Source organism: Tamandua tetradactyla, chromosome 2 (assembly GCF_023851605.1).
Source record: "Tamandua tetradactyla isolate mTamTet1 chromosome 2, mTamTet1.pri, whole genome shotgun sequence".
NCBI lineage: Eukaryota > Metazoa > Chordata > Mammalia > Pilosa > Myrmecophagidae > Tamandua > Tamandua tetradactyla.
This window is the reverse complement of record NC_135328.1, coordinates 91,640,023-91,656,226: the sequence shown is the minus strand read 5'-3', so window position 1 is coordinate 91,656,226 and position 16,204 is coordinate 91,640,023. Positions and strand designations below refer to the sequence as shown.

The window sequence follows — 16,204 nt, the reverse complement described above, 5'->3', positions numbered from 1 at the left end:
AATGGATAAAAAGACAAAAATATTCTATCTACAAATGATGTGCTTTAAATATAAAATCACTGAAAGTAAATGGATGCAAAAGAGATATCATGCAGACTGTAAGACTAATAAGGTTGAAGTGTATAACTATTAAACAGATTTTAAGACAAAGAATATTATGAGAGAAAAAAAAGAGGACTATTTCAAAATAATAAAAGGGAACAAAATGCAATCATGAATGTATATACACCTTGAAACAGAGCCTCTAAATACCTGAGGTCAAAATTGACAGAATTAAAGCCAGAAAGATAATTCCATAAACATGGTTGTAGGTTTCTCAACAATTGATAGGACAACTAAACAAAAAATTCAGTGAAAACATAAAAGATCTGAAAACACTATCAATACCCTGATGGACTGAAATTTAAACAACACTGCATCCAGGTGAGAGGCCATGCTAACTTAGACAAGATGGGAAAAGCAAAAGTGGTGACAGATGATCAAATTTTAGTTATATTTGAAGCCTTGGGAAAGTTACTTAATATTTCTAAACACAGGTTATAAATCAGAATATGAGGATAAATAATACCTACCTCACAGAGTTATTAAGAGAGTACATGAGAATGTATGGGATTAAATGGGATAGCTCAGAGTAAGTGATTCCCATATTCGTATAATAGGACTAACTAGTCCTATTATAAGAATGTGGGAATCATTCATTCAAAAAATACTTTTCGAGTCCTTCTATATATCAGTGCCTAAGTTAGGCACAGAAAATACAAATTTGGGTATAATGAGGTTCCTCAAGGAATGCACAGATATAGATGACACAGACACCAAGCATTGCCCTTCATTGCAGTATGAATGGGGAAAGGAATAGACCAATAGCAATAACAAAGGGACATAAAATCCACCACATTTATTTGCTAAAATGTCTTTCAGGAAGGCACACCTGTAAGCCTCTGTGTTTGCTACGCCCACAATATCATCTTTAAGCCCTTATGCAGGCTTAGATTACCTAAGAATCAAGAGAAAACTGGAGGAAATAATATGGGATGCCTGTTGTGCTGGTTTGAAAGTATTATGTGCCCGAGAAAGGCCATGTTTTAATCCTGATCATCTGGTAGAGGCAGTGTTTCTTTTAATCCCTATTCAGTACTGTAGGTTGGAAATTTGCTTAATCTCCACAGAAATGTGACTCACTCAATTGTGGGTATTAACCTTTGATTAGGGGGAGATGTGATTCCACCCATTCCAGGTGGGTCTTTATTCGTTTGCTGGAATCCTTTAAAAGAGGAAACGTTTTAGGAAAGAGCAAGAGAGCTATGAGAACCACAAAAGCCCACACAGCCAGAGGCCTGTGGAGATGAAGAAGGAAAATGTCCCTGGGGATCCCTCATGAAACAAGAAGCCTGGAGAGAAGGCTAGCAGATGTCACCATGTTCGCCATGTACCTTTCCAGCAGAGAAAGAAATCCTGAACATCATCAGGATATTTCTATAGACTTGCTTTAATTTGGACAATTTCACAGCTGTAGAATTGTAAATTTGCAACTTTATAAATTCCCCCTTTTAAAAAGCCATTTGGTTTTTGGTATATCACATTCTGGCAGTTAGCAGACTAGAGTACTTGTCTTAGTTTGCTAAAGTTGATGATATGCAATATACCAGAAATGGAGTGGCTTTTAACGATGGGGATTTATTAGTTTACAAGTTTACAATTCTAAGGCCATGAAAGTATTCAAATTAAGGTGTCAACAGGATGATACCTTCTCTAAAGACCAATTACCAATGATCTTGGGCTCCCATCAGATAGCAAGGCACATGGCAATATCTGCTGCTTCTTCTCTTCCAGGTTTTGTTGCTTCCAGTTTCTGGCTGCATGTTTCTCTCTTTTAGCGTCTGTCTCTCTCAGCTTCTCCAGGTGTGTCAGATACTGATCAAAAGAGTGAGTTAAAAAGAAAAATTATACAAATAAATGAATAATTAAAATTTAAAAAGCAGTAAGTACCCTGCCCGCTCAAATGACCAATTCCTAAGACACCAGAGTCTCAAAGAAAGAGTTTATTGCTAGGCACAAAGCAGGAGATCAAGTGGCCTATCAGCCTAAAAATCTATCTCCCCAAACTGCAGTAGCTCTGATGGTTTTATAGTACCAAAAGATAGGCAAGTTTTAGGACAGTGAGCACAACGACTTGCTCGAGATGACGAAGTTAAAGATGATCTAGTTATTGAACCTGCACAGACTGATTACATGACTAGTCACAGAATGCATGTAAGAAAATGGTGGCATTTATATGATGATGGGCAAGATTTTTAGTATTATAATGAGGAATAGGTCACTGTAGGTTAAAGCTTAAGTTACTGCACATGTTAGGCAGGTTCATTTTGGTTAGATCCTGCTTCATCTGTCAAGATAGGCTTGGAATTAATAAACATTAATGCTTATTAATGTCCTTAATAAACATTCAAAGCCCTTCATTAATAAACATTAGGGGCTGTCTTTAGTGATCATAAGACTCTAAAGTGGAAAAAATGCATATAGTGGTACAGGTGAGGGTCAGTCACAAGGTTTTCACAATTAGAAGAGCACACGATAGAGGAATATAGGTATAAAATCATTATCAGGAATCAAGACAGCTGTTTCACAGCTCAGAGACTTCAGATCTACTCTAATATGCCAGAAAGTGAAAAGGAATATCTATATAATGATTCAGTATTGATAACCATCTCCTAAATCCTAACATCTCAGTTACATGTCCTTGTCTCTCAGCTTCTCTGGGACTTTTCTTTTGAGCTTCTCTGGGTTTTCTGTGGTCCTTTATCCTCTTGAAAAGGACTCTAGTAGGAGGATTAAGACCCATCTTGAATGAGGTGAGTTACATCTCAATTGAAATAATTTAATCAAAAGGTCCCACCTAAAATAGGTCTATACCACAGGAATGGATGAAAAGAACATGATCTTTTTTGGGGTACATAGCATCAAACTATCAGATTCCACCCTCTGGACCTTAAAAAGACATGTTCTTTCCATATGCAAAAATACATTTATTCCATCACAATATCACAAAAGCCTCAAATATTTCAGTAACAATGTTAAGTACATAGTCTCATCAAATTTTTTACAAGTGTAGTCTGTCCTGGGGCAAAATTCCCCTTGGCTGTGGACCTGTGAAACTTAGAACAAATTATCTTCTTCCAATATTCAAAGGACAGATGGTCACAGACTACACATTTCCATTGCCATAGGGAGACTCTGAGAGGAAAACTGGGGTCACCAGTCCCAAACAGTTTCAAAACCTCTTGGGAATACTTTATTAAATTTTAAGGTCTGAGAATCTCCTATAGATTGAAGTTTTTTTCCTCAGGGCATGATAGAGTAGCAGCCCCACCCTTTTCAAGGGTTTATGCAGTGAGTGGTCTTGCTGTCTCCAAATACTGAGATGAGTGCACCAACATTTCCAAGATTGGGGAGACAGTCATGGTCTTGGCTCTACCCTCTTCAAGCTTTGAGGTGGTGGCTGAATACTCTGCCATCACTGGGGTACAGGCTCAACTCCCTCAGAACAGTGGGGGTGGTGGCTAGATTCTCCACAATCTCTGGGGCACATGCTTAGCTCCCTCAAACAGTGGATAGTTGCCAAACTGTCCCTAATTCCCTAGGTATCTGAGAACCCTGGGGTGGTAATATTTTTTCTGAATGTAGGGTGGAAGGCCCACCCTCTGTAAACTCTGGGGCAAACTCATCCTTTCCACATAGATGGGTGGGTTCACTATCTTTGCCTGATGTGTGTTTGTTCCAGACCTCAGCTTCCATGGTACTTGTGTTGGTTAGATTCAGTTGTCAATTTGGCCAGGTGAGCATACCTAGTCTTGTTGCTGCAGACATAAGCCAACGGTACGTGAACCTCATCCGTTGCTAATTACATCTGCAGTCAGTTAGAAGGCGTGTCTGCTGCAATGAGTGACGTTTGACTTAATTGGCTGGTGCTTAAATGAGAGAGTGCCAAGTAGCACAGCCTAAGCAGCTTGGCATTCCTCATCTCAGCACTAGCAGCTCAGTCCAGGCCTTTGGAGATGCAGAAAGAAGTCACCCCGGGGAAAGGTGTTGGAACCCAGGGGCCTGGAGAAAAGACCAGCAGAGACCATCTTGTGCCTTCCACATAAGAAAGAACCTCAGTGGAAAGTTAGCTGCCTTTCCTCTGAAGAAACAACAAAATAAACCCCCTTTTATTAAAAGCCAATCCATCTCTGGTGTGTTGCATCCCCGCAGCTAGCAAACTAGAACAGTACTGCCTTTGAAGTCATTTTTCCTTCAATCCATCCCTTTTCTGTTTCTTTTAGTCCCCACTGGCAATGGTTCCATTCTTATAGAATTTTGCAAAAAAAAAAATTTGTTAGTTTAATTTTCACTACACAGAGATCCCAACTGCTAGACAATGAGACTTTCCACAAATCTTTTCTGGATAACAGCATTGCCAGTACAGTCTTGCATTGAAATAACTGGCTGGTTCCATGTTCAGTTAAATCCTCACATGAGGCACTATCCTCTACAGACCCACTTCCTGGAAACTCAGAATTTTGGAAACAATCCATTCCTGGTTTCTTTGTATCCGAGAGTTCAGTTCTCAGCTCAATCCTTTCCTCTTGCATTTTACCATAAATTGCAAGGAGAAGCCAGGTTGCACGTTTCATATTTAATTTGGAAATCTCCTCAGCTAGATATCCAAGCTTGTCAATTTCAAATTCTGCCTTTCATTTAACATCAGAACTTAATTTTTCCAAATTTTCTGCCACTTTAAAACAAGGTTCACCTTTCTTCCAGTTGCAATGACATATTCATCATTTCTGTCTAAAACCTCATTGGAAGTACCTTTAGTGTCCATATTTCTACCAATAGTCTCGCCAAAGCAATCTAGGCCTTTTCTATCAAGCTCCTCACAATTTCTTCCAGAATTTTTCCCTTACCCATTTATAAAGCTGTTCCAGCATTTTTTGGTATTTGCAAATTATAGCATCCCACTTCTGGGGTCAAAGCTGAGGATATGCAATACACAAAGAATAGACTGACTTTTTTCAAAGTGCAGTTTTATTGAGATATAGTCATATACAATATAATTATCCAAAACATACAGTCAATGGCTCAGATTATCATCATATAGTTGTGCATTCATCTTGACACTCAATTTTAGAGCATCTTCATTGATCCAAAAAAACTAAAAATAAAATAAAAGAGCACCCAAAGCATTCCATACTCCTTATCCCCCCATTATTTATTTATTTTTGTGTCTTTATTTTCTTACTTATCTGCCCATACACTGGACAAAGGGAGTTGGACGAGCTTTTAACAATGGGGAATTATTAGCATACAAGTTTACAATTCTAAGGCCATGAAAATGTCCCAGTTAAAGCATCAAGGATGATACCTTCTCTGAAGACCAGTTACTAGCAAGCTTGGGCTCCTGTCAGATAGCTATGCATATGGCAAGGTCTGCTAGTTCTTCTCTCTAAGGTCTTATTGTTTCCAGCTGCTGGCTATATGTTTCTCTTAGCTTTTGTCTCTCTTAGCTTCTCTGAGTGTATCTTTACCATTTAGCTTCTTTGGAACTTTTTCCCTGAACTTCTCTGGGTTTTCTGTGTATTCTTTATCCTCTTATAGAGGATTCCAGTAAGAAGATTAAGACCCACCTTGAATGAGGTAGGTCACATCTTAACTGAAATAACCTAATCAAAAAGTCCCACCTACAATAGGTCTGCACCCAAAAGGATGGATTAAAAGAATATTGCCCTTTCTGGGGTACATAACAATTCAAGCTAGCATACCTGTATAGGGTTTCAGGGTTAAACTTTGGATCTTTCTATCCTGGATGACCACAGGTCTTCTGGATTCTATATTTTTTCAGTAAAGAAAGGGTAATCTTTAAACAAACCTGGTTTCTGTTGAAGTAAAGAAAAATGAAAGCTGGAGACTCAAGGTGGAAAATTTACAATAGCTATTTGAGCAAGCGTACTGTTCATACCACACTCTGCTCAACAAATATTTTGACAATGGAAGATAAAACACTTTCAAATTAAATTTTTTAGATATTATCTCAGAAGGTCTACTATGGTAGGAAGAGGTATAGGGAAATTGTCAAATATGATCCTCTGAAGCTAGTATGGCAGAAAGAAGTGATTCTCTGTGCACGCAGTACCTACATCCTTCTTACACCTCCCATGAACAGGTGCTGCTCTGATGCAAAGAAGAATGAGGTGCCAGCAGGCGTTTCTGCTAGGGGATGTCAGTCTGGGAGGACATCCGGTGTCCCAGGGACCATGCCATCAACTCTGATTCAGGACATATTCTTGGCCCTCAGAGGAAAAAATGTCTGCTAATGACAGAAGTCTAGAAAAAGAGACTACTAGCCTTTGAGTTGGATGCCTTCTGTGGCTCACTTTCCACTCTGACTCCCAATCCTGATCCACAACCACAAAGGCTGACTTTAAGGGCTGCCCCACTCAGCTCCATTGACCTCAGGATTCTGCTAGGCTTCCATGAGCTTTTACCAAGTGATACTGCATAATAAACCCCTCCTACTATTACCACAAATATCTATTTCTGACTCATATTATGTGAGGTTTGAAGGTTAATGGCATATCTTTGGTTCTCAGCTGTGGGCATTTAGGAGATGGTGAGGTCAGGGCTTTTATTTCTTGGGTTCCCTCCCCACTGGGTCTCTACAGGTTGGCCAGCTCCCTCTACTGAACTCTTAGCTGCTGCCTGGAAGCCCCTTCCTACAGCCCCTTCTCCTTCTGCTTGACCCTTCAAGTGTCAGAAAGCAGCACCATCCCTGTTGGTTTCCCTTAAACCTGCCCAATCCTTTGTAACTGACTCTTATGATAACTTGCCTCAATAACCTGTCTGGGATTGCCATTTTCCTGCCAGGACCTGTCTGACAAAGCCTTGTTATTAGAGCAATGTACAGTGCTGATGGATCTGTTTTCAGTAGATGGTACAGGGCCTGAGACATGCAGGAGCCTGGACCAATTGATCCTAAATCTTGAGCTAGAAAAGAGTTGGCCTTGCCAGGAGGCTGCTGCCCGCCCCTGTCTTGTGTCTGGCAGGACTGGGTCAGAATTTCTTCATATCGTCTATTTCCCCTGTATACACCCAGGTTCTTTATCTGATAGCCTCTCCACCACACATGTCCAGAGCTGTATCCAGGCTTATACCTCAGATTTGGAACCTGTTTGATATAGACTGTTTCCTGGAATTGGAAGAGTTTTGCTACTTTGCCCTGGCTGATGGGACCATGATTTTTGGATCCTCCTTGGCAAAATTGGCAAGTATTTAGGAGAGGATACTGGAAGTAAGAAACTGCCATTTCTCCATTAGAGCTGTCCCTTCTCCCTGGTGGTATTTTTCTAGCTGTGGACATAAAGGAAAAATCTTGACCTTCAATAGCAGTGATTCACAGCCATGGGCCCTGACAATGATATTGTTTAAAAGTTCCCCAAGTGATTCCAACATTCATATGGACCACCTTTCTAGAGAATGATGCCAGCAGGTAGTTTTCTGAGAGATGTGAGGATGAGGGGGGTTAAGGCTACAAATATGCAGGGCAGTCTCTCTGCTGAATGTCTGAGCCCCTAGCCACCTCAAAGCAACCAAATCCCGTGTGAAGAGAGTATGGCAAATGGAACCTGGCCACTCTGAAGAGTGTGTTTCTGACCCCTTGTTGTGCCTGAGCCTCACTCTAGGCACTCTGTTTGATCTATGTTATCTCCTGCCATTTTGCTTTCCTTACCTCTAACCCATCTTAATCAGACAACCTGGGCTGCTGGCCTTGACTTTACTCCCTCCCTTAGTTTCCAGTCAGTCTCCTCCTTCCTAGTCCAAATTTGGTAGGGCTATTACACAGTAACTGGCCACTTTGGCTGGTCTCAAGAATCTTCCATTAATGATGCCAATGACACATCCCATTGACCCTGCCTGGGATTCTGCTTCCTCCCTCTTTACAGGGTATGGTTTGGTGGTACTGGGCCCCTGGAGAGTGAGATTTTCTAGTTGAAAGGTCCAAAGTTATCTGGTCTGTGTGCGTACAAATTAGGAACCTGGTGAAAGAGATAGGACAAGGTAGCTGACTTTATAAAATAACAGTGATTTCCCACACCATTAACACAAGGTAATCTACAGGTTAAGAAAACAACAATTTGAGAATAAAGTAGTATTAGATTATAACCCAACGTATAATATGAATATCTATGAATCCATACCGATATAAATAAAGTATTTCCATATAGAAGAATTAAAAAAATTTATGTAGATACTCCGCCATCAAGGAGATTGAGTATAACTCCTCAGTCCTTAAGTATATGCTACATATAGACTTTGTCCCAAAGAGTGCAGTACTAAAAAGGGGGAAGAGTGTCTTTACACGGAGAAACCTGCCAAACACTACCTTGGCAAGGTCATCAAGGTATCATGATATGTCATGTTGAAACTATATAGCCTTGATGAGAATGGCTCTTCACCTCTGTGAGCTTTCTCCCCAAACCCATAATACTAGTCTAATCATGAGAAAAGCATCAGACGAACCCAAACTGAGATATATTCTACAGAATACCTACCTGATCAACACTCCTTAAAATTGTCAAATTATCAAAAACAAGAAAAGCCTGAGAAACTATCACAGCCAAGATGAGCCTAAGGAGACATGATGACCAAATGTAATGAGGTATACTGGATGGGACCGTGGAAAGAAGGACATTAGATAAAAACTAAGGAAATTTGCATAAGTAAGGACTATTTAATAATGTATCAACACTGGTACATTAATTGTCACAAATGTAAGATGCTGATAGGGAAAACTGGGTGTAGGTTATGTGGGAAGCCTCTACTATTTTTGCAACTTTTTTCTAATTTCCATGTCTTAAAATTTTTTAATTATGTGTAAAGTAAAAATGATAATAAATAAAGTTATGAAAAGTCACTTCAGGAAAATGTGGCAAATCATACCCTAGGGTCAAAATTATATCTTTATTTTCATTCTATGAAGGACTCAGTTTCTATTTCCTCAATCTGTATCTAGACTTCTATTTCCAAACTTCTCACAAAAACAAAAACAACAAAGAGTACTGACTTTATGGATCTTGCAAAGTACCACAATCAGATCTATCAGCAGATGAATATAATTATGCCATTGACAATGAGAAAATACAATATGACAGAAAGCATCAAGAAACTTAGCACATTAGGATCCATACTCTAGCATTCTTCTCTGTGGTAGACGTGTTCTGATCCCTGGGGCCTGTGAATTTGTTACTTTACATGGCAAAAGGTACTTCGTAGATGTGACTATGGGTCTGGACATAAAGATGGGGAGATTATTCTGCATTATCCAAGTGGGCCCAATCTTATCACAAGGGTCCTTAAAAATGGAAGACAGAGACAGAAGAATGGGTCAAGGACTTGCCTTGCTGATGCTGGCTTTGAAGATGGAGCAAGGAGGCGCCATGGGACAAAGAATGCACACAATCTCTAGAAGTTAGAAAAAGCAAGACAAGGGATTCTCTCCTTGAACGCCTAGAAAGTAATGCAGCCAGGCAGATACCTTGGTCTTAACCTGGTAGGATCACTATTGGACATTAGACCTACAGAACGACATGATAATAAATTTGTGTTGTTTTAAGTCACTAAGTTTGTGGTAATTTAATACTGCAGTAATAAAAACTAATAAATTCTTCACTCAGGTTTTAGGGGACAGAAAGAATCTTGGGCTGTTGGATTTATACTCCTGGGATTTACTAGATCTAAAAGAAAGAAACCACTGATTTTGTCAAGTAATTTAGCACTGGCTTAAATAGAATTCCCACCTAAACCACTCTTTCTGAGATTGCATATTACCAGCACCCTCCTCCAGATAACACTATTTATCTAAATCTTGGAAATAAGGAAATTTGTGACTTTCCATAAAACATAAACTATGCTGGGGTGAATCAAACAATAAAGCCTCACATTCCAGGAAAAAATAATGTGGTCATGTATGTGAGAAGCATGAGCAGGGAATATCTCTGTATAGGTGGATGGGAAGGCAAATAATCTAAGTGGGTAAGGGTAGGACAAGAGTCATTATGAAGATGAAGTTGCTCAAGATTGACCCCAACAACAGGAGATCTGGCAGGAAAGATCCCAGGCTGGTGCAGAAGCGAGGCACAAAACCTGACTACAACCCTAGAAATAATCTTCCTCCACCTAATTTCTCATTATGTTCAGTCTAGTAATACTCCAAAGAGGAGGACTTCTTTGGTGTAGCTTTGCATTTATCTTCCCTCCTGGTTTGTGATGTGCATCCCTTTTAACTTGCTGGAAATGAAATTGTTGAAGATGTTTGTTTTAGAATATGAACTTTCTAAGATATGAACCAGCACATGACATTCCTGTAGATGGGTGGTTTTCACATCTCTAATGCAGAACCCTTGGGTATTGAGGTAGTATCCCAGGACTGAAGGAGTTTAAGCAGGAGTGTTCTTCCCCCAACCTTGCTTTTAACGATATAGGTCTACTTTTATATGTTGATACGTATGGCTTCTGTGTTAAGATTTCATTTGAGAAAAGGTTTGTGCTTCTAAGAACATTTTGAGAATCATTGTGCTAGATCAGGCTTGTCAAGTACATGGAAAGAATAATTTCTGAACCTGAGCTGTCTGAGATCTAACCATAGAAGAAAGGGGGCATCTAGTGCCAAGTATCACCTATTTCTGAATTAGTAAAGTTTATGGACTATCTTTCTAGGTACCAATAATGGTAAGTGAGAGAGGGAACCTGGCCTCTGTCAGTTATTACTATAAACATTAGGCCTCTCAGTGCATACCAGACCCAACAGCTCTAAACCATGGTGCCATTCATTTGACAGGTGGCACTTTCCTCTCCAACCACATTTGTTGCCAAAGGAAAGAATGAAAGGTCAAAGGGATTGAGAGTAAACTCAGTGCATTGATTTAATGATCTCCAGGATGGGTAGTCGTCTGCTGGCCAGCAGTTCTTTCCACCTGTAAATTCACAATTCAGCAAGTTGGGGTCTGTCTAGTGATCATTGGATAAGGGGAATGAGTGGCATTAGGCAGACTACTCTTTCCAGAGACTGCCTTCCTCATTTTTACAGACAATGTTAATAAGTCAACCTCTATTGGTAATTTCCCTAATTGCTTTCCTGAAGGGTTAAAGCAAGTTAAAGCAAAAATTCCCCGTTTTGGTTTGCCAAAGCTGCTGGAATGCAATATACCAGAAATGGAATGGCTTTTGAAAAGGGGATTTATTAAGTTACAAGTTTACAGATATAAGGCCATAAAAATGTCCAAACGAAGGCATCCAGGAAAAGATGCCTTGATTCAAGGAAGGCTGATGGGTCCAGAACACCTCTGTCAGCTGGGTAGGCACATGAGCTGGCATCTTCTGATTCTTTGGCTTCTAGTTCCAAACAGCTTCCCCAGGGGTGCTTTCTTTCTGCATCTCCAAATGTCTGGGTCTTGTGTTGGCTCTGAAGCTTTTTCCAAAATATTTCCCCTTTTAAAGATTCTATTAAACTAATCAAGACCCACCTTGAATGGATGGAGTCACCTCTTCATCTAATCAAAACACTACACCCACAATTGGGGATGTCACATCTCCATAGAAGTATTTTAACCTAAAGGTCACACCCACAACTGAGTGGGTCAATTTCCATGGAAGCAATCTAATGAAAGGTTTCCACCTCAAACAATAGGTCTGGTCCCACAAGATTGGATCAGGATTAAAACATGTTTTTTCTGGAGTATATAATAGTTTCAAACTGGCACACCCCACAAAAATGCAAAGTGGAAGTTTTCAGAATTGTGCCCTTGGAGCATTTAACTCACTCTTGGTAAATGCAGGGAAAGCAGGCAATACAACACAGGATGGCCATTCAGATGGTGTCTTCTCTTTCCTATTCTCCCTTTCCTTCAGTCCCATCATGTCTGTCTCACAAAACTTGCTCTACTTCTCACTACCTGAGTCCCTGTTTCCTCTCTCAGGACATACCACCCTCCCCTTCCCACAATATGGTGCAGACTCTAGTCCCAGTTCATCCAGAGTCCTGCAATCCTGTCATTTAAGCCTTTGAATGGCTGTTACCAGAGGATCTGATCTGACTTCTGCTGACTGTCCATCTGGAGGGAGCTCTGGTCTCTTTGAAAGAGGCCGGAAGGAAATGGTGGGAGCTTCAATCCAGCTCAGCCTCTGTACTTCAGTTTCTTTTCTAGTACAAGAAGGCAAATGTGACTCATTAAAGAGAGAATTCTTCATTGAGTCTGGTCTATGTAATGAACACAGATTTTTAACATCTTCACTGTGACTCAACTCCTTGAGAAAGAACAACAACACTGACCTAATTGTCCTAAGGGAACTTAGCTTCTTTCTTGACCTTGAATTTTCAAGTTAATGACATTTATTTGAAATAGTTTTGTAACTATTCATTGTTTGAAACAGTTTTGTAATTTACTGTATGACCAAGAATATAGTTTCATTTTTTAAATGTTCCCTATGTGTTTGAAAAGGGTATATATTCTCCACTTTTTGGTTGAAATGCTAATTGTATATCCATTTGACCCAGATCATCAATGTCATCCAAAATTTCTATATCCTTACTAATGTTTTTTTCTACCTGAAATATATGTATCCATGTATATCTTATGATATGCTGAGATACATGTATTCAGTCTTTCACTAGGATGATTGAGCTGCATATTTCCCCCTGTAATTCTGTTAAATTCTGTTCTGCATATGTGAGATTGTGTTAATAGGTGTTTGTTAGTTTAGATTTGTGTTTCCTTAGTGATTTGACTGTTTTATCACTACTCAGTAATCTTCTTTATTTTACCTTAAAGCTTGACATGAATGTAGCAATATCAGCTTTCTATTGGTTAGGATTTGCTGGAATATATTTTTCCATCTTTAATTTCAAATTTGAAATTGAAATTGATTTTCTGTATGTCTCTTAAATAGCATATAGGTAGATCTTTTCAAGTCTAATAATCTTAATCCTTTGACTGGACTTCTTAATTCACACAATGAAATTATTGATATATTTGGGTTTAAGTCTAGTTTATTTTGTTTTTTTTCTTATCCTGCCTTTTCTATATTTTCTTTTCTCTCCTGTCTTCTTTCTATCTAATAGAATGCTATATTTTGTCATTGTATTTTTCTCCTCCAGTAGTTTGGAACTTAGTTATGCATCCAATTTCTACTATTTTGAAAATTCTCATAGAAAATTTACTATGCATAATTAATGTTTTGGAACCTGAAAGCTGGTAATATTTTTATCCTCCTGCTGACCAAAAAGAAGAAGGTATTTGAGAAATTTGAATCCCTATCATTGCCTTCCCAGAATTATTTTTGTGATTTATTTAGTTCTAGTTTATTTTTTTAGCTCTCTAAAAGGCATTATCATAATTTTCAGTTAATATTTGCTTAGCTCTGTCTATATATTTATTATTCTCCTTGCTTTCTTATGTTGCTTGTATATTAGACTTACAGTTTGGCTCAATTTCCTTTGCCTGAAGAATATCCTTTACAATTCCCTTTTTTGAAGTTCTGTTGGTAGCAAACCCTCAGGTTTAGCTAACCCTCTGTTTTAGCTTTCTTAAAAATGTTTTCAGGAATAAAAGAACATCACAAGATATAGTGTGTGTCTGTATGTTGGTAAAATTTCTGGCAGTCAACTGTGTACCTTGTGCCTACAGAGAAAGGAGGGAGTTGGTAAGGCAGATTTGGGATCAGGGAAGAACGAAGGAGGGAAGAACTATCAAACTCATAAAACCTGTGGTGACCATATCCCAGTTTTCACCAGTTACTCTGAGCTTATTAATGATAACATCATTTTCATTTTCAAAAGCTTTGCTGCTTGAATAATAAATTATTTGGTCAACTGAACAAAGCCTGAATGACCCATGATTTTTTCCCAACTTCTGGTGCCATACTTTCATTTGTATTCAACTAAAATAGCTACAAACTTTCATTTTCCCGTAGAATGGAGCAGGTTGTGGCAGTTTAATGTTTCCACTGAGAACAACCAGAAAAAAACAGATAAAATACCAAAAAAAAAAAAAAGAAGAAGAAGAAAAAGTTTGAAGGTAGAAAGCTGCTGATGCATTGAGGTTGAGGCACCAAGATTCTCAGGAGAAATGAGCTGAAGATTACAGCATTTGCAGACTCTGGGTGTGTAACAGGATGCAGGGAATTTGGGCAGAAGGCTGCTGCTGGGAGAAAGAGAAACCAGCAAACGTTTTGTTGGTTTAATGGGCTGGAGAGAGACAAAATTGGAAAACTGAATGGTTAAAATCCCCTGAAAAGTGAGGGGTGGAGAACTGAGCCTGAAATACAGTGAATTTTTTCCTCAAAAAAATTTCGTCAAAATATGTAGCTGCATGGGACAGAGGCTTAAAAAAAATCAGAATATCTCTTAAAGCAGAGTGAGGTTTTGGCAGCTTTTTGTGTTTTTGTTTTCCTTTGGCAGTCTTGCTCTATTGATGAGAATGAATTGGAGTTCATAAATGTTGGGAAAACGGAATAATTTTAAAACAAGATTGATCCAAAAAGGGCAAGGAAAAAAGATAAAATGAAAGATAAATTAGGAAGACAAGATAGAAAGAAAAGAAAAATACAAGATTGGTTGAAATAAATCCAAATATATCAATAATTAAAATAAATGGAAATAGACAAAATGTTCTAGTTCAAAGACAAATGATTGTCAAACTGGTGAGAAAAAAAAACAAAATCCAGCTATCACTGTCATTATATTTATGACACAGGAAGGCTGAAATCTACTGTCATTATATTTATGACATAGGAAGGCTGAAACATTTTCCAAACACTTGGACTTCAGTGGTTTTATAAACACTAATGGAAAGAATGTAGCTCTACTAGTAACAAAGTGGAGTTTAAGGCATAAAGCATAATTAGAGATAAAAAGGAATATTTCATAATAATGAAGTGTTCAGCATACATCATAGAGGGTCATTAGTCATCTCTTGCAACCTTCTCAGTTTCCAAGAATTCCCTGAGTACTATTACATTCTTTTGATTGTTACTTGTCCCCTTTCCTTCCCGTTAACTATACACAGCTAAATGCTTCATCAGCACTGGTCATTCAGCAGCCTGCCTGCTCACCACATTTCTTCACTGCTTTAACCCAAACAGACATAGTTCTCTTCCTTCATTCTCCACAAACACAGCACTACTGAGTGTAGCAAATGATTGCTGGGATTTGTGGGTGAAGAAAGGACAAATTGCACAGGGCAGAAAACTTCAAAGTGGATAGCAGACATCATTGTTCCTCGGTGCTTTGGTGGTTTTTTACCAAAGGCCTGGTTGCAAACTCATTGCAAACTCATCTTCTCCTTTTCCTGAATTCCAGAACCCTAGCCTTGTATTCCTCAGTATGCCAAGAGGAAAACTAAAAAAAAAAGAAATCCTATTAATTAATTTCTTCAATTCCCTTCTAAACTTGTGGGTTGGATGGTTGGAGTGAGGGCATGCTAGGTCTAAATATATCTAACAGTCCCATTGCCACATCCTTTAAAGTATAACAGCAATCTCCCTTCTGACTCAGGCAGTTTTAAAAGAGCTTCTCTCCACTCATCTATTTCCTGCTACAGTGATATTACAGATGTGGAGCAAAATTTCTCATGAGGTAGGAAGAGACGGGATCTATAGGGCAGGATTTGCTTTTGTGACAAAAAGACGAACTTCTGTGATTTTTAGGGATGAATGGAATGATAGATGAAAAATGGAGAACAGGAAAGCAGGTTAGATGTGTTGAGAGGCAGGAGTACTTGAGAGCATTTTATTTGTAGATGAGCTGCATATTACTGATATTATATGGCATATAATATGGTGTGACTCTGTGATAAAAAGAGTTTGGAGGAATAAACTGACCTCCTAGTGAAGGTGGTAAATTAAGAAGCCAGTAGTGCTTGCTTCGGCGACACATATACTAAAATTGGAACGAAACAGAGAAGATTAGCATGGCCCCTGCACAAGGATGACAGGCGAATTCGTGAAGCATTCCATATTTAAAAAAATTAATAAAATAAAATAAATTAAAAAAAGAAGCCAGTGACCAACAGTGAAAATACAACTAACAAAAGAATTTTAGGAGAACAATATGAAGTTGTAAAGTTTAACTCTGAAGCCATAAATTGTGGGAGCAGAGAATGGGTTGTGAACT

The 16,204-nt window shown here is 38.7% G+C and overlaps 1 protein-coding gene and 1 non-coding gene across 13 annotated transcripts in view; both read left to right on the top strand.

Moving 5' to 3' along the window:
• Positions 1-16,204, top strand: part of IL33 (interleukin 33) — a 122,575-nt gene that overhangs the window by 51,797 nt on the left and 54,574 nt on the right. For 8 of the 12 annotated variants that reach the window (XM_077148232.1, XM_077148228.1, XM_077148229.1 and 5 more), the window contains exon 1: positions 15,577-15,667. The exons of 2 other annotated variants lie outside the window; for them this stretch is intronic. The gene's annotated coding sequence lies outside the window, so the exon portion shown is untranslated. Of the gene's footprint in view, positions 1-15,576; positions 15,668-16,204 lie in introns of those variants that run through there. 2 more of the 12 variants (XM_077148217.1, XM_077148231.1) reach the window with 2 other exon arrangements.
• LOC143675174 (U6 spliceosomal RNA) lies at positions 15,947-16,053 on the top strand. Its single transcript, XR_013171418.1, has one exon. It is a non-coding gene; the product is annotated as a U6 spliceosomal RNA (small nuclear RNA).